The sequence below is a fragment of the Myodes glareolus genome, chromosome 21 (assembly GCF_982192425.1).
Source record: "Myodes glareolus chromosome 21, mMyoGla1.1, whole genome shotgun sequence".
Taxonomy (NCBI): domain Eukaryota; kingdom Metazoa; phylum Chordata; class Mammalia; order Rodentia; family Cricetidae; genus Myodes; species Myodes glareolus.
In genome coordinates this window covers 10,368,930-10,388,017 of record NC_142046.1, presented here as the reverse complement: position 1 = coordinate 10,388,017, position 19,088 = coordinate 10,368,930, and the positions used below count along the sequence as shown (strand labels likewise).

General features: G+C 43.9%; 1 protein-coding gene, 1 long non-coding RNA gene and 1 pseudogene across 5 annotated transcripts in view; 1 reads left to right on the top strand and 2 right to left on the bottom strand.

Annotated features, from left to right (window-relative positions):
* Positions 1-1,139: 1,139 nt before the first annotated feature.
* Positions 1,140-7,232, bottom strand: LOC125399000 (complement C5-like; annotated as a pseudogene). Its single transcript, XR_014998889.2, has 3 exons — positions 7,077-7,232; positions 4,157-4,349; positions 1,140-1,374 (listed from the first exon to the last, which is right to left on the bottom strand). The product of XR_014998889.2 is annotated as a complement C5-like (transcript).
* A 5,237-nt stretch (positions 7,233-12,469) lies between these two features.
* LOC125399041 (uncharacterized) lies at positions 12,470-15,412 on the bottom strand. Its single transcript, XR_014998888.2, has 2 exons — positions 15,280-15,412; positions 12,470-13,743 (listed from the first exon to the last, which is right to left on the bottom strand). It is a non-coding gene; the product is annotated as an uncharacterized LOC125399041 (long non-coding RNA).
* Positions 14,603-19,088, top strand: part of Cntrl (centriolin) — an 87,429-nt gene continuing 82,943 nt past the window's right edge. For all 3 annotated transcript variants that reach the window (XM_048432231.3, XM_048432229.3, XM_048432228.3), the window contains exon 1: positions 14,603-14,735. The gene's annotated coding sequence lies outside the window, so the exon portion shown is untranslated. The remainder of the gene's footprint in view (positions 14,736-19,088) is intronic.

Sequence of the window (19,088 nt, the reverse complement as noted above, 5' to 3'; positions counted from 1 at the left end):
CCGAGTTATCTTAACCTCTATACCTCCTTAACAAAACAGGAAGATTTGTGTCACCTCCCAGTGACACTCACAGGTACAAACAGAGTCTAGATGACTCAACAGAAAAGAAGTAACAAATGTTTACACTATCATTATGATTTCGGTGACTACTATTTGCATAGTTTCTAATCTAGTTTTTAGTTAATTTAGAATATTAATCTTAGTGTATCAGAGGCAAGATCAATAAAATCTGTGTATTGAAGCCACGACTTAATTGCAATGCCTGCTTTGTGATAGACAATGATGTAAAAGTGGTGCCCAAGTCTGATATGCATGCCATCTGATGCTCTAGGAGAGGAGGAACACAGTCATGTAGGTTCCCAGGAGCACGGAGCAGCAGGTGCTGCAGAGCACACTCCCTTGGATTTGGAGAGAACAAAAGAGAGGACTGGAGATGTTCCTAGGTGCTGGAACATTTTCCTGGGATGTAGGAGGCCCTGGATTTATACCTAGCACTGACAGAGGAGGAGAGAGAGGAAATGTGCTGGGGGTGGCAGGCCAAGCTGGAGTTGCAGGTTCCTGAAGGGATCTGTGTATCCGGATGCTACCAGAAGGAGGTACTGAGTCAAAGAAAAAGATAAAAAACGTACTATGCAGAGGTAACACTGCATCCACCTCTATGTGCGTGAGAAGTAGCGGGAAAAGCAACTTACTTGAGTCCATAGCTGAGGGGACATAGCAGAGAAGGGACCTAGGAAAGAGGGTGGGACCCAGGCTGTGCAGAACTGAAGGACTCTGGGCAATATTCTAAGGTCCTTCATCCTAGAAAGCCTCAGAGACTAAGCCTTTATTCAAAGATGCTTAAGTCAATAACCCTGCAAGTGTCTTCACATTAAATACATCATTAGGATAAGAACTTAAGAATATTCTTATAGGCAAACATTATATCTCATATAAGAAGTCGTCTTGCTGGAGTCAGCTCACCATTCTGGCAATGACTCTCTGTGTAAGCTAGTGACAACACCCTGACCCTGTCTAGGTCTTTCCTTTCCAAATCAATATATAGGTGTCCATGTTTATGCGTTGATTATCATACAGCCCCATTCACCTCACTATGGACATCACCAGCACCCACCAAAATTAGAAGGTCTCCACTGTCCACTCAATTTCAGAAGTTAAAAGTTCCACATATTTGTGTCATTCTCCCTTGGAAAAAGCATCAGATACTCTACCGTGCTGCTGTGGCGTGTACACAGGCTTGTCAGTGTGGACGAAGAGAGAGCCATTGTCATAGAGGATTGGCCTTTTTTCAGATTTTGAAAAATGCTTTGACACGACTTCCAAATACACATGTGAAAATGAGCTTTGTCCTTCAGACAAATGTTTGTCCTGAATCTGAAAAGCAACAAACAAACATGACTGTGTGAAAATGTGATTTTGAAGTCCCAGAGCGTGCTGACCTTGTAGAAAAAACACTGCAAAGTGTAAGACCAAATTGAGGTTGTTGTTTGTTTTGGTATGGTGTTTGTTTTTGAGACAGGGTTTCTGCCTCCCAGGTGCTGGGTTTAAAGGCCTGTGCCACCTTCACCTGGCTGCAAAATTCAGCTTGTGCATTGCATAATTTTAAAGAGACACTGGAGACAGGGCTCAGGAGTTAAGGGCACTGGTGGTTCTTCCGGAGGACAAATATTCCATTCCCAGCATCAACGTGGCAGCTCCAATCACCTGACTCCTGTTTCAGGAATCCTACATCCTCTTCTCTCCTCTGCTTATTGTATACTGTGATGCCCAAATACACATGTAGGCAAAATACCCATTAACAGGAAATTGTCATGAATAATAATGAGCCTGTTGTAGTGGTGCATGTCTTTAATCCAACCATTTTAGGACGCAGAGGAAGGCAGATCTCTGCGAGTTCAAGACCAAGTTGGTCTACATAGCTAGTTCTAGGCCAGTCAAAGCTATTAGAATATTGTTACAGGCAGAGATTACTATCTTGTATGTCAAATTGTTTTGCAGGAGTCAGATCAACAGTTTTGTCAATGACACTCTATCTAAGAAGGTGGCAACATTCTCACCCTGTCTAGGTTGTTCCTTTACAAACCTTACCTCGAAAACAGCAATTATTATTATTAAATAATAATAACAATAATAATATCACAGTATTGCATTACAGAAGCTGAGGCAGGAGAATCTTGTTTTCAAGTTTATTCAAGATTACATGAACAGGAGGGCTGGAGAGATGGCTCAGAGGTTAAGAGCACTGACTGCTCTTCCAGAGGTCCTGAGTTCAATTCCCAGCAACCACATTGTGGCTCAACGCCATCTATAATGAGATCTGGTGCCCTCTTCTGGCATGCAAGCATACATGGAAGGAATGTTGTATACATAACAAATAAACAAACCTTAAAAAAAAGATTACATGATCAGAACCTGTCTCATAAACATAACCAAACAACAAAACTAACTGAAGACACTACAGGAACAGTAATAATAAATTAATTTTGCCAAAATCCCTTCATAGTCTGACATCATAACAAAATGTTAGTATTAAGCACATGGAAATCTCTTTGGGACCATCAACCTCAGACATACTGTACAGAACTGCCATGTCGGAACAGTGAGAAACTTTTACTTTATTGACTTCTGGATGGATTGTTTTCTCCGTTCTCTCTGTGCAAGACCCTGGCCGATGGCTTGGACACTCAACATCACACCACATGCTTCTGTGCCCACAGCACAGATGCACGCTTTCCTGTTTGGGTATGTGATTACCATCACCACCTGTACATTCGATGATGTGGGCATTGAATATATTAACATGGGCAATCACAGAAAGGACATTTCTATGAAAACTAAGGGTTTGGAAACATGGGGTAAAGTTAATCACTGAAATCAACTGCTAGGAGATTATTACAAAGATTTGAAAACAGCAAAAATCTAGGATTTCTGTGCTGAGATGAATTATAGGCATCTGAGTTCTTTCTCTACTTTGAAAAACAAACTACAGCTTCTATCACGGTTGTTAGCTTGATCTTTGTGGTTCTCCAGGGGGAGAACGGGTGCCTCTGGTTGTTTCGCCTGCTCTTGGGACCCTTTTCCTCCTACTGGGTGGCCTTGCCCAGCCTTAGTATGAGAGTTTTTCCCCAGTCTTATCCAATCTTGCTCTGCCATGTTCAGTGGATCTCCCTGGAGGCCTGCTCTTTTCTGAAGAGAAATGGAGGAGAGTGATTTTGAGGGAGGGGGAAGGTTGTGAAGTGGGGGTGGGAGGAGAGGAGAGAGAGAAACCGCAGTCGGGATGCATTGAAAACAAAAAATGAATTGGATAAGACTGTGTTTACTTAAATGTGCTGTTTCTCTTGCCGATTATCAGTGAGAGCTGTTCGCTGCAGTAACCAGTCATTTCACTGGGGGCTATAGCACAGCAGTAGAGTTCTGGTCTAACATGAGACCACCACCGCCATACACCCCCCAAGCTCTATCTCCATGTACCATGTTCTTTGGGAGTAGGGAGGGAGTCATGAATTGTTGAAAGAAGAAAAACGAAAACAATAATTTTATAAGTTTGGGAAAGTACATATTACCATAGACTACTGAGGTCTGGACCAGTGTTAAAAGCGTGCATGTTTCTCTGCTGTTTGTAATAATTCTCATCGATGTGTAAAAGCGTGCATGTTTTGTTTCTTTGCTATTTTTAGTGATAATTTCATAGGCATTTCTAAACATCTCCAAATGTTTCCAAGTTGAGACAATTTTATTTCCCAATAAAAATGTTAACATTTACATGCACTGCTCAGAAAGCAAACACAATTGTCTGTTTAGAATATCGTTCAGCTCAGGAGCTGGAGAGACAGCGCAGCGCTTGCAGAGGACCTGGAGTTCTGTCCAAAGTACCCACATGGCCGCTCACCACCTCCAGTTCCAGGGGATCAACACCCTCTGGCCTTGGACACCTGAACATGCACGCATGTAAACTCACACAGGCACACCCACATAAATGATAAATCCTTTAGAAAAAGAATTCTGTGAAACTCAGATTGTTATCAGTTAGTGATAATCATCTAATAATTACACAATGGTAAACCGATGCAAGATCTCTGTCAATGTTCAAAATACATATATGTTACCAAAAAATATTGTCTCTATATATTTTTAAAAGAAAGACAAAAATACATACTGTTAAGATTGTCGCGTTTTGGAATTTATTTTCTGGTGATAAATAAACAGAGCCTGAAGAGTAAGTGATGTTTTTATCAGGATAGCTTTTTACAGAGACGGTTGCATCAAAGGCATCAGAGTGGCCGTGGGCTTGGACCGTGACGTTCTCTGACACTCCCACGCGGAAGACCGCTGGTGCTGACACGGTGGATCTGCAGAAACAGGCCAAGATGGAGCAGCTTTGGTGACGCTGCACTTCTGGTTCATCTTCATCTCACTGGAGATGCATTTTCTAATAGTTGTGTTTACAAACTATAATTTTTATGATCTATGACAAATTCAGCATAGTTTCCAAGAAGAAATAACTTGAAATTAAGTTCTGAAAACCAGTGCATGGGTTTAGTTCACAGTTAAAACGGTGGTTAACAACAGATCTCTGGTCTACTCTACCTGCAGAGAGCTAAATAAGGCCAAATGGCATCAGCATTTTATATGCTATATAAAAATTAAAACACACAAAAATAAGGTTGACTAGACCATGTCAGTGGGGACATTTCCTCCCAAGGGATTACAATATTAAATAGGCACGCATCATTGAATGCCAGCACTGTCTTCCGATGTTCGAGTGCTGTGAAGTCACTAGCTGTTTGTCACCTGTTTCTGTGGTGCGCCAAACAAAAACATGTCTAGAAACATCAGCACGCTACTAACAAGAAAGAATGACACTCGCTGAAGTGGATGAGAGAAAGCGATCTTAGAAATGTGTTACATCGGTGAGCACAGGTGTGTGGCACTGCCAACAGAGAGGGGTACGTGCGTGCCCGACTGAGAGCCAGTGTAGGCACCTACCAGTGGTAGAATATCTTTAGTTCTATGATTGTATTTTAGGTTATAATATAAACTTAGGTTATGACTTTCCCCAATCAGCAAGTCTTTCGTAGCCATGAAGTTAGTCAGCAATTAAGACCTTTACCAAATCTGGCAGCTTTCCTGCAAAAGTAATTTGGAGGCATTTGCGGACCGATTGAGGAACCTGTAAGCCTACTCATCTGAGGTATGTGCTTAGCCAGACACAAAATGAAACGGGTGATAAGATTCATTTACTGAAACTTTCCTATGAACAGGCTCCGTTCTCAGCATGTTTTACATGCACACGTGCGTGTGTGTGTGTCTTTTTGACTCACTGTGCCATTCTCAACATGTTATATATACATCACTCACTGTAATTCTCAGCATGTTATACATACATCAATCACTGTAATTCTCAGCATGCTATATACTTGCCACTCACTGTAATTCTGAGCATGTTATATACACACCACTCACTGTAATTCTCAGCATGTTATACATACATCACTCACTGCCATTCTCAGCAGGTTATATACACGCCACTCACTGCCATTCTTACATATATATGTAGTCACTATATATATATAGTGACCATATATATATGGTCACTCACTGTGTTGCTACAACATTCGGTTCAGAGGGTGTCACTATTGCTCCCACTGAGGACTAGCAAACTTCTACTCATTTGTCCTGGGTCACGGAGCTAGCCAGTTACAGAATTTAGCTAGTCTGTTTCCAGATTTAAAACTTTCAACTACTCTTCTAAACTGAACTTACTTAGAATTTTGAAATGAGACAAAGCCTTTGGAGCTAAAGGCGGTGACGGTTTCAGCGTTCAGCAGTTGTACCCATTGTCTATGCTACAGAGTGGGAGCCATGGCATGCTGAGCGTCAAAGCCCTTCAGTCTGGCTGCGGTCCTCCTTTATACACATTCTGGTCCTCCCTGATGTATCTGCCGCATAGTGTGCCCATGTGAACAATTTCATCTTTGTATGCTCTTTAACCAGCAGCAGAGGATCCTAAGCTTGCAGCGAGGCAGGAAGGTTCCTCTGGCATGCTTTCCCCGGGTACGTGCATGGCTTGACCCCTCACCTCTGTCCTTTGACTTCTATGTCTTCTTACATAACTTTACCCTGCCCCATCCTTGCTGATGCAATCAATGGGTCAATCATTTAGTGCCCGACTTTCCCACTACGGCAAAGCTCTCACCTGCTCCTCCACCTGTTACACCTCACTGCCTGACACATACTGCGTGGTCAACAGGTAGTTGCTGAATTAAGCAGTTTATCCATTAAGTGATCGATTTCCATGTTGTTCATGATATACTTTGTTACTTTTCAGGAAGAGTGAGGAGTCGTCTTTCAGTATGGTCAATACACTGCTGAAGAAAGAATTCAGAAGGTTTCTCAGCACAAACATGGGAGCCCTGGTGCTGACCCTAGTTCTGACACAACTGTTTTTTTGTTTGTTTGTTTTTTATGTGAGAAAAAGAACATGAAGTTGGGTAGGGGAAGATCTAGGAGGAATTGGGAAAGCTGAAAGAATATGAACAAAATAAGGTATATAAAATTTTTAAAAATTAAAATAAACTAATTCATTTTAAAAAGGAGCTGATCCCCAAGTAACTGTGGCTTAACTACAGCAAAATCATAAGGAACACAAAGAAGCTCAGCACCAAATACAAAACAAAAAGCAAAATAAGTATATATATATATATATATATATATATATATATATACATACATACATATATTTACATGTTTGTATATACATATAATCCCATGGTTAAGTTTTGGTGGAACAGCAATATGAGTGACCACACTCCATGGGTTAGCCATCCACTGATCTCAGCGCTCCGTGGGTTAGCCATCCACTGATCTCAGCGCTCCGTGGGTTAACCATCCACTGATCTCAGCGCTCCGTGGGTTAGCCATCCACTGATCTCAGGGCTCCCAAGACTTTCCCATTCACATGAGCCGCACACCTGGTGCCTCAGAGGAGCCCAGTGCTGTCAGGTCCGCAGTCTGGTGACTGCCAGCCACACCACCCTCACACACACTATAAAATGAAGATGCTCTCCTTCACTTACGTTTGTTCCTGTCCCCAACTTCTCTCAAGGAAGGCCAAAACCAGAAGTACTTCCAAAAAGCCCATGGCTCGAGATGTCACCTCCTTGAAGTGACTTTCCATGAAAGGAAAGTGAATGTGGAATTTTGGGATCAGCGAGGTCATGTTAATCATTAACAGCAGGAAAAGGGATGGCTACAGGAGACCACTGAAATCAGAAGGGAACTACCCTTTCATGCCCAGGAGCACAGGTGGGAGGTATTCTGTAGGGATTTGTAACAAGACACTTACTTTATTTAATGCAAAATAGGGACTCAAATGTGGGAGCCTGGTCCCATGAAGAAAGGCTCTGGGCTAGACAGCAAGAGTCTTGCTGTCTATGGCTTTCTTCTCTAGACCAGGTCATTAACTCTGCTGCTCTGGTGTTGTTGAGCATGCCTGTGATGCCAGTTTCTCCTCCCTGAACTACTTTAAAGGCAGAAAGAATGATTTTGGCTCACGGCTTCAGGATCCCAGCCCATGGTCTCTTGTTTCTGGCCCCAGCCTAGTGAGGGACAGTTAACAATGGGCAGCATGCACTGAGGCACCTTCACCTCATGGCAGACGGGAGAAAGGAAGACAGGCAGGGACCAGTGACAAGACACCCTTCAAAGGCATGTCTCGAGTGATTCCTATAACTAAGCCCACCTCTTAAGTTTTCACCACCTCCCAACAAGGCCTTCAGACTGTGACCTGAGCCCTTCAGTGGAATAACCTATTGGTAAGTCAGAGTACTCAGTCAATTGCTGCAAGACCTACCAGCTGGTAAAAAAGCCTTTAACATGTAAGCTTCTGGAGGACGCCGTGGATTCAAACCTGAACACTATCTGGAGGACTCTATGCGCTGTTGATAGTGACAGACACCTACCTATACTTGTTTTCCTGCTGACACGATTTGAGGATGGGTCTGAGTCAGACAGCCTGATAAAGTGATCGCTTTTAGAGAAGGCTTGAGGGACAGCATCCTTGGTCCTGGAAACAGTCTATGAACACCCTACCTCTTCCAAGGCTGGTCAAGGAAAACTTTGTCCATCTGCCCAGCCCAGAGAAGAAGCAATGCACTGACCATGTCATACTGAGGACGCTAGCATAAGTGACCCAAATGTTTAGGAGTTAGCAGGGAGTGCACACACTCCTGCAGCCACACATTCAAAATTGGCATTCATTCAGGCATATTTTAGTTCCAGTAGGATTTTATTTCTGGACTTGAAGACAAAGATTCCTGCAGCAACTGACTCTATTTGTATGCAAATAAAATCATATGTAAATTTATATGTAAATAAAATTTTACCTTTAAGAGTTTTAATTACATTTACTTTCATGATGTTTTTATTCAGTAGAAATGTTTTCTTTGGGCTGGAGAGATGGTTCAGAGGTTAGGAGCACTGGCTGCTCTTCCAGAGGACCTGAGTTCAATTCCCAGCAACCACATGGTGGCTCACAACCGTCTGTAATGAGATCTGGTGCCTTCTTCTGGTGTGTGTATACATAATAAATAAATCTTTTTTCTTAAGAACTGTTTTCTTTATACATTTCTCCACTATCCTTTCTATCTTCCTATGTATTAGCTGCTTGAAAGACAATAATCTCTCTAAACATGTTTGTGTATACTGACATCACTCGCTAATATAAAGACATCTGTGTAAACAGACATCTCTCCCTAATGCTGTGTTGACATTGTTTACTTTCCACTCTTAAGGTCCTATTTACCAATGCTTTTAAAGCATATTTTAAAAATGTATACATGCAAGTCAGGTGGTGGTGGTGCACACCTTTAATCCCAGCACTCAGGAGGCAGTGGCAGGTGGATCTCTGTGAGTCTGAGGCCAGCTTGGTCTACAGAGCAAGTTCTAGGGTAACCAAAATTGCACAGAGAGATCCTGTCTTGAAAAGAAATAACAGAAAAGAACATGCAAATATGTATTTCAATTATTTTCACAGCACACTCCTACCATCCGGCCCCTCCCAGACAGATTCCTCTATTCCTTACTGCAATCCATATATATATACATACACAACATCATACTGAGTCTAACTAGTGCTATCCACACATGCGTGAGTGCAGACTATGCACTGGAGCATGGTCAGTCTATCAGGGACCACACTAGTTAAAAAACTGACACTCTTCCCCTGGCGGCTGTCAACTGCCAAAGCACCTCAGCTACAACTTACCAGCACCTTTCTGTTTGTCAGAGGGCTAAAGGAGCCCAGCAGAGCCTGCTGTGCACTCTCACTGAAGGGGCCGCTTACTTGTGCCACCAAAGAGACAAAAATCACTAATACTGTCTAACCACCTGGCCCGTTTACTTCAAAAGAACCTCTGTGAAATTGTTCAGCTGGGCTGTGAAAGATGAATCTAATTAAAACAAAGAACCTTTGCCACCATTTGGGCAAAAATGAAGCCACATAAGGAGAAGACCAAAACACATGGTGCACCAGGAGCTCTTCTCATACCGGTCCCGAGCTGTTAGCCACGGAAAGACGATTGACGCTTCTAGTTTCGTATCAGTTTTTGTGCATGGACCCCCAGTATCCCAGGAATGACACGAACACAGTTGACAGAACAACTCCTCAGGTCAAATTTCACAGTTTCCAGTGCTTGTGTAACTTAGCACACAAACCTTTGGCATTCTCAAACACGGCAACGTCCAGAGTTCTTTCTCCAGCTGTAGCAAACAGAAGAAAGGCAGCACAGGCGCTGCCACACACAGCTCTGTGGTGAGATGGCAGTAAGCACAGATTGGTTTTTGCTATGAGCAGGCTGCTTAGCAACACCCCTGGCCTCCACCCACTAGATGCAGTATAACATTCAGAGTGATAAAATCCCCTCCACTATCAAATGTTCTTGTTGAAAGTCTGGGTTGCTGCGTGCTTGGCTCAGGACTCGTGGAGAATGAGGTCTGTGTCCCTATTAAAGATAGAACATTCAGCAGGCTTTTCGTGGCAGCGATTTGAAAACTGTCACCACCACACCTTTCTTCTGTACATCAGAGGTTTTTAACCTTTGAGTCACAGTCCCTGGGGAATTGAACGACCCTTTCACAGGGGTCACTTAATACCATTGGAAATCACAGATATTGTATTACGATTCTTAACAGTAGCAAAATTAGTTACGAAGTGGCAATGAACATAACTTCGTGGTTGGGGGTCAGCACAATGGAGGAACCGTATCAGAGTCACAGTGCTAGGAAGTCGAGAGCCACTGCTGCCTCCCAGTGCGCACCGACTACAGCCAGCCTATCTCCTACCTGCTTCTTCCCAGTCATAGCCAACTGAACTCATTTGATTAAGGCATAGGAACACTAACAAACCTTCACTTAATTTCCTGGACCTTCCTCTTAAACACCATAACCATAACTGCCTTGCACACTTGTGTACCCAATTAGCATACGAAATTTAGTATGTTCAAAACCAATATTAAAAGACATTCCCTATTCAACAGAGCCAAGTACTGCTAAGGCATCTGAGGACGATGTCCAACATGGAAGACAATGACCTGCAGTATCAAATATTCATCCAAACTCTAATATATATATATATATATATATATATATATATATATATATATATATATATATAATGTGTGTCTAAAAGTTTCCGAGAGCCACATGCTGGAAACCAGAGGCCATTAGTATGAAGATAGATTAGATTCCTTTGTGAGGGGCCCCTGTCCTTCTTATGTCCCTCCCAATTTTCATCTTTCTATCCTGACTCAGAGCTAAGAAAGTGTGGTATAAAATGGTGAATTCCCCCTCAAGTTATTTCTGCCAAGCAATCTGTTGAAGAGACGAGGAGAGTAATTAGCACAGAAACTAGACCTCCTAGGCTGTCGTGGAAAGTGTGTTGGTTTGAATGAGAATTACCCTCATAGACGCGTGTTTGATCCTTGTCCCTAGTTGGCAGAACTATTTGGGAAGGATTAGGAGGTGTGGCCTTGTGGGAGGTAGGCCGCAGGGGTAGCCTTTGAAGCTTCAAAAGCCCACAGCACTCCCAGTTAGCTCTCTTTCTGCCTCACAGTTGTATTTCAAGATGTAAGATCTTCACTACTGCTCCATCACCTGCCTGCCTGCTTGCTGCCCCGCTCCTGACCTGGATGGTCATTTTTTGTACATTAACTAACTAGAATTCTTCTGAAAAGAACAGTGGAGGCACTTTCTTCTTATAGTGATTCAGTCAACTTACAAACACGTTAAAATTAGAGACAAAGTTAGAGATGGGTGGAGCTGAAAGTGTGTGAAAGTTGGGCATAAGCAGACAGTGTTCGCTGTCTGCTCTCTTGCCCTCCACTGCATCAGACAGTCACTCTGACTCTGGGAAAGTGAGTAGTGACCTGGTCTAAGGGGGTGTACAGAGACAGAGGGGTTCCAGACCTTCAGGGCTGGTTCTAGCTGATCTGAGAGTTGGAGCCCAGTCCTGGCTTTAGAGTAGAGGCAGACTACACGTCACAAACTTTAGCAGTGGGAAAAAGCCTAGGGTTAACCCAATTAGAGGTTTATTTGTCTGTTGGTTTGTTTGAAATGGCACGGTGGACATTGACGTCCCTCCTAAATGCGTGTTTGGGTTGACACTGTATGAAAGAGGAAGTCTATAATTCTCCTCCGCTGTCACAAGGCCATTTCCTGCACTTCCCACTGCTACAATCTGAGCGCCAAAGTGGTATTTATGTTCATTCATCAAGCATGCTCATGGAGTGCACACACATTAGAGTTATCACACAGGGAAAAACAAACACAGAACAAGGAAACATGAACAAGAGAAGTCCAGTTAATTGAGGGAAGATATTAAAGGCAGCCTATTAAGTTTGCTATTTTGTAGATGGCAGCAGACCAGCTGATATTTTTGTATAGAATTAGGCCATTTTCTCACATTTATATTCTCAGGTGTCTAAGACAAGATTTATATTTATCATGGAAATTTTTTTTTGTTATAAGACTTAGGGAACATGCATGGGATCTCAGTCTCAACCCAAGCTGAGGAGCTATTGGCAATTGATGGATACTACAAGACTCAGTTTTCTTCAGGGACAAAGTGAGGCCCTTGAGAGGCGACTCACACTCCAACAGATAACCCGACACCCATACACATACTGAGAGCACCAAATAAACTCAGCTTTACAGAACAGACAAGACAAAACAAAATACTTATTTGGGAGGAAAAAGTGGGGGGGGGGGTAGAGTGGAAGAACTATAGGACAAACACAACATAGCCCGGTTGGTGATGGTGGCACACGCCTTTAATCCCCGCACTTGGGAGGCAGAGGCCAGCCTGGTCTACAGAGCTAGTTCCAGGATAGTTACATAAAAAAGACTGTCTCAAAAAACCAAAGTAAAATAAAGTAAAATGAAAATATAAATAAATTGACTACATGCACAGATGAAATTTTCAAACAACAGAAACAAGCTTTATTTTTAAACATAGCTGTAATTTAGTTAATCTTTTAGAGTCATGTTAGGGAGTTATAGAAATAGCAACAGTGGAGGCTGCCACCTCTGCCTGAGAAGTTCCTCTGGTTCCCTTTTAAAGGTGATGCGTGCAATGCTTAGTGTGGGTTGCAAAGCTAGGGTTTGGGTAGACAAAAGAGCTGGCGAGAACGAAGCCACCATGTCCTGGTTCATCTTTCAACCCTGCAGACAGGTCACAGTCAGGCTGCCTTCACATCTCCCTAGCTGGTAACTATATTGTAGATTACATACAACCGAGAACAACGACTTTGATCTCTCTTCTGAAGTCTTCAAGGCTGGAGGCACACCCAGGGTTTTCACCATGCTAGACCCCAGAGAAGGTCTGTATGAAGAAGGAAAACAGGGCAACATGAAACCAAATGATAATAAGAGTTACAAGACTCCCTGGAAATTTGTGCTCATTTCTGGAGCGCTACTGACAGGACTGGTGAATTAACTCTTGCACAGCGTCATCTGGCAATGGAATGCGTCTGAATGGCGCTGCGGATGACGGGGTACAGCCTCGAGCTTGAGCAGTAAGTCCAAGTCTTTGGTTGAAAAGACAAGTAGACGCGTATCAAAGCAGAGAACAGAACGGAAATCTCAGCAATTTACACATACTAAACTATTACATAACATTTGAACTTTGACTAAGAATGGATACAACTTCCTTTCAAGGCGAAATGGATCTTTGTATGGGTTGCTTTTCGTCTGCAAGACTGTTGTGGCGCACAGTGATGGAGGGGAGCGTTATTCAAATGAAAGTAAATAGCGCCCCCTGTTGGAAATCACCAGAATTTCCTGTTAGGTAAAATGACCTCTGCTTCTATCATAAAACAGCAAGTGCTTTAGTGGTGCTCATAAGGTTCCTCTTCCATCTTTAGCTTCTCCACTTCAGACTTTTGCACAAGCCATAATGAACTACATTTGTGTATTACTTACATCTTCTTCCAACCGCACTGAATTACTTAATTACTCATTGTCAAGTTCTCTTCCCCGATTCTTCCCGGGTTTGTACAGGATGGTCTCTTTACCAAGCAAACCCCTGCAAGTCAGTTAAATTCTTCTTTCAGAGTTAAGCTGAAAACTGATTTCTAAGAAGTCTTTCTTAGTGATAAAAATAATTAGAGCATATTGAGAACTTACTAAATGTCAGATATTATTCTAAGTTCTTTCGAATCATTAAGGCTTCCGCGCTCATCGGGAAAACTGTAGGAAATGAAGATGATTGCCTGTTACATGGGAGAAGAAACTGAGGCAGAGAGGCAATTCCCAAAAGTGTCAGAAAAATGAGCCAGGAGTTAGTGGTAATGAAAAGAAACGCTAATGCCCGACTGGGCATTAATAATTTCTTAGTTAAGAAATATGCTGGAGGGACTGGAGAGATAGATGGCTCAGCACTTAAAAGCACTGGCTGCTCTCCCAAAGGATCCAGGTTCGGTTCCCAACACCCATAAGACAGCTCATAATGGTCTGAAACTGCAGTTCTAGGGGATCCGAAGCCCTCTTCCAGCCTCAACAGGCAGCAGGCATGTACGTGGTGCATACAAACATGCAAGCAAAGCAGGAAATGCAGAAGGCAGCACGTTTGGGTAACCCCAACTCAAGTCTCCGCAAACACTTCTTGCTTTAGTTCCTTTTTGCTAACGTGAGAACCATTCTCAGGCTCATATGACTCCCTCAACCTCAAAGAGATGGCAGCTGGAGCCCACGCAGTTCTTTCGCGCAGCCACGTCCGGCTGGCTAGGTTTCCAATTTTGCCTCCGAAATAGTTGGGTACGGGATGGGGTGCTTCGAGGCAGCCTTCCACCACCCCAAGTGTGAATGGTGTGGACACCCCCATCACTGGTCCCTCGGTTGGGAACTCGGGGACAGGAGTGGCCCGCCTCCCCCACCGCTGGGTTGGGAAGCCTCTCCTCACAGACTCGGTGCCCAGAAGGCTGAGCGCAGCCCGCCTGCCAGCTCCGCACCCGAAGCTGAGCGCGCCCGCCGGCGGCACGAGTGGCGGGAAGAGACAGCCCGCCCCACCCGCGAGCTCCCGGGGGCGTGGCGAGAACAAGCCCCGCCCATGCCCAGCGGCTCCTCGCGGCAACCGGCACAACACAACAAGATGGCTGCTGTGCCGCCGGTCGCCTGAGGGCGGTATTCGAGCGTCTCCGCGTAGCCTTTCCCGCGAAGCTGTCCCTCCCGGTCCTGCAGCGGTGAGTGTGCTTCGGCGTCCGGACCGAGGGGGACGGCGGGCGGCAAAGGCCGGAAGGCTGCGGCCCAGCGTGAGGACCGCCGGCTCGGGACGGATTCGGGGCGGGGGCGTGTGCTTGGGAAGGGATTGGACGGGAGGGGAGGGCAGGGGGCGGGCGCGCCGGGACGGCGTGGGGTGGGGAGGGCAGGGGAGGGCAGGGGCCGGCGTGGGGTGGGGAGGGCAGGGGAGGGCAGGGGGCGGGTGGGCGCGCCGGGCGGCGGACGGAGCGCGGCTGTGGCGCTCGAAAGGATGGGGTCCCACTGAGAGGAAGGGGGTCGGGGCGCTCCACTGTCCCCCGAACGCTACACGGAGACGGGCTGACAGTCCTGCGGGCAGCCTGGGGAGGGAATGTCTGTCGTACGAGAGAAGCAGGGACCCGTGAGTGTGGAAGCCACACTTGATTCCACCACTGTGCTCTCCCTAACCTCAGCGCTGTGGCTAGGGGCATGTTCCCCTTTTAAAACTTTGTTTCCCATTTTTAAGTTCTATGTGGATGGGGGACGTACCGTGGTGCACATGTGAAGGTCATCACTTTCCTCCTTTCACCCTTTTCCGTGTGTTCCAGATACAGAGCTTAGGTCATCCGATTAGCACCAAAGACGCCTTTACCCCCTGAGCCACCTCAGTGGCCCCCTGGGCATGTTTCTTAACTACTTCCTTGACATCTCCGTTAAGGTTTCTATTGCTGTGGTAAGACACTGTGACCAAAGCAACTTGGGGAGGAAGGGTTTGTCTTACAAGTCCCTGGTCGCAGTGCTCTGAGGAAAATCAAGGCAGAACCTCAAGGAAGGAATTGAAGCAGAAGCAGTGGAGGATTGCTGCCTACTGACCTGTCTGTCCCTCATGGCTTGCTCGGTCTGCTTTCCAGGACCACTTCCTGGGGGCAGAACTGAACCTCTCCCTTTAATCATAGAATGCCCTACACACTTGTCTACAAGCCAGGTTTTGGGTTTTTGTTGTTGTTTGCTTTTGGAGACAGGTTTTCACTATGTATCTTTGGCTGTCTTGGAACTCAGTCTGTAGACCAGGCTTGAATTAACAGAAATTCACCTGCCTCTGCCTCAGGAGTGCTGGGATTAAAGGTGTGCGCCACCACCACCTGGCACCTACAGGCATATTTTATGTATGCATTTTGTCAGTGAAAATTCCTTCTTCACAGATTGTCAAGTTGACAAAAACCAGTCAGCACACTTGATCTGTTTCTTCATGTGTAAAAGTAATAGCCAATCTTTTCTGGGTGTTTGCCATGTTTCAAATACAGTTCCAAGTATTACTTAAGTGTAAAGTTATTTAGAATTTAATGTAACTGTGAAAGTTGCATTCACCCTTTAAAACTGAGCAAGTAACCTTATTGGAATAATTTATCTTAATGTCATATAGTAAATGAAAATTGAATATTTTTATTTAGACCGTGTAATTCTAGAATCTAAGGTCTTGATTGCTTGTAAATGAGATAAGTGATTTTTGTTGTTGTTGTTGTTGTTGTTTCTTTTTTGAGACAGGGTTTCTCTGTGAAACAGCCCTGGCTGTCCTGGAACTAGTTCTTGTAGATCAGGCTGGCCTTGAACTCACAGAGATGTACCTACCTCTGCCTCCTGAGTGCTGAGATTAAAGGTGTGTGCCGCCACCACCAACTGTGATTCTGTTCTTATATAGCATCTTAAAAGGTTTAAATTTGGCAATATTTGGAGCCAGAAAGGTGGCTCAGAGATTTAGAGCACTGACTACTCTTACAGAGGTCCTGAGTTCGGTTCCCAGCACCCATATAGCAGCACCCAACCATCTGTAATGTGGTTCGACGCCCTCTTCTGATGTGCAAGCATGTATGCTGACAAAACATCCATATTCATAAAATACGTAGTTAAACAAATCTTTAAAACATTGGCGGTGTCTTTGGAGTGTTTGTCCTGGCTCTTTTAGGCAATGCGCCTGTTTATTGTTTGCACAGCAGGTGATTCTCTGCTCTCTTGTAGTTTATAGTCTGGGAGAAGAAGCAGTACACAGGTAGTTAGTTTCACAGATCCAACCGAGTGACCGTTTATAAAACCCTGAGTGCAGAGTCTGCAATGCAGGGAGATTTGTCTTCTCATACATTCTGGTGTAGAAACCTGACCTTTTTAGCTGTGTGTTTTCTTAGAGTCTAACATACTCCTAAATTTATAAAAATTGTTCAGTGAAGTTGAATAAATAAATTAGTACAAAGGGATGAGAAGTTTGGTGTGTGAGTGTCTTAACAGGAGTAAGATGGGAAGAAATAAGGTTGTAAATAGAGGAAGGTGTACTAACCAGGGTGTTAAATGGAAAGGCATATTCTTGGGTAATTAGGTTGAATGCAGATGAATGGGTGGTTTGAGCATCTATTTGAGTGGGGAATGTTGTCAGTATTAGAATGGAGAAGGGTGTGGTACTTGCTGAGTTGAGAGAGAAGCAGGTGTGGAAGATGGGATAGAGAGATAGTTATAAGGTAGAGTATTAGAATTGTAGAGAAATGGGGAAGGATACGTTGGTGTTTGGGAGCTGGGACAGAATTTGTGGAGAAAGTTTACAATTTAAATGGTAGTGAAAAAAATAAAAGGCAGAAGTGGGTGGAACAGAGTGGGCATTGTCTTTAAATGGGGTTGTGCTGGGTTAGAGACCTTGAAGGGTGGCGGGTCTAAAGACAAGACTTCAGATGGCTAAAGAGAAGATTTTTAATAAGCCCAGAAACCAGAGGTATGGAATGAAGAGAATCAGAGGGAAAATCTAAAATGTTAAAGGCCTAAGGAAAAAGTGTTGTTAGATCAGGACAAGTGTCTGGGTTTGTGGGTGGCAGGATGAGTTGTGTGTTATAACTTAGTCACATGAATCTAATTGTCACAACACTGCAGTGGGGTCTCTTGCTCTGTTGAACATCTGCTGGGCATTTAAAAATTGCTCTCCAGCCCTTGATTTGTTTTCTTGTCTTTATTTTGTTCTTGACAACTCTAGCCCTACCTTCTCTTTCCCATGGTTTCCATTTGTTTAGTCTGCGCTCAAACTTCAACCCACTGTAAGCAACAACTAGGATCAGACTTCTCTGTTTCTTTCTTAAGAAAAGGGTGGCTATCACCAAAGTTATCTAACTCTAAAGACTATGCTAGTGACAAGTCTTTACAGAGGGTTTGCCAAGTGCCAAGTACTGCGTATTGTCACATTGGAAGAACCGAATACATACTATTTCATGTTTTACAGATGAAGAGTTGTTTTGCCCAAAGTTCCACACTAATTGGATAAGCCAACATTTGAATCTTCCTATGATCCCCAAACCTGCTCTTTGTTACCATGTCACGTAGCTAAATGAGTTTTGGGGGTTCGGATCATGTTTTACATCATGTCCTACAGGGCACATGATGTCTTACACAAAACAAACTGACTTCTGCCTCAGCCTGGAATTATATAGTTAGTTCACTACACACACACACACACACACACACACATACACGCACAACTCTCTCTCCCGCACACAGCACTACTTTAAATTGCTAACTTAACATATATCTATACTTTTCTCTCATTTTCTCACATGTAACTAACCATATAAGTCAGAAAATCCCCCAGAGTCACAAAACTGCTGTTTATGCTATCATCACAAAGCTTTTGCTCTTTATTTTAAAAGTTGACTAAAACTGGTCAGTGGTGGCACACACCTCTAATCCCAGAACTCAGAGACAGAAGCAACTGGGTCTCTGAGTTTGAGGTCAGCCTGGTCAACAGACTGAGTTTCACAAAACTACACAGATGAAACCTGTCTCGGGGGGAAAAAAAGTGTAGCTAAAATAACTAAAACAACAAAACCCCATTTGTGTTTAATATTCTTTCATGGAAAGGGGTCTCATGGTCATACTATTGATTCCATACTAAGGTGAACTGCCATTCTCCTTCAAATATGAATAATACACTCAAGCTTGAGAAACTAAACTAGATGTAAATACTTAGATAAAATGTCTTTACTCCTTTGGTGGTTTGAATTAGAGGCCCCGTAGGCTCATATGTTTGAACAGTTGATGCCCAGCTGGTAGTACTGTTTAGGAAGGATTAGGAGCTAGGACTGTTTGGAGAAGTAGTGTCACTAGGCTGGGCCAGTTAGTTCTCCCTCTGCTTGTCGATAAAGATGCGGGGTCTCAGCTACTGCTCCAGCACGACCCCGCCTGCCTTCATGCCCCCTGCCATGATGGTAGTGAACTAACCCTCAGGAACTGTAACCCTTGATAAGCTCTTTCTTCTCTAAGTTGCCTTGTTATAGAATCTTGTCAAGGCAATAGAAAGTAACTAAGATCCTCCTGAATAAAATTACCTA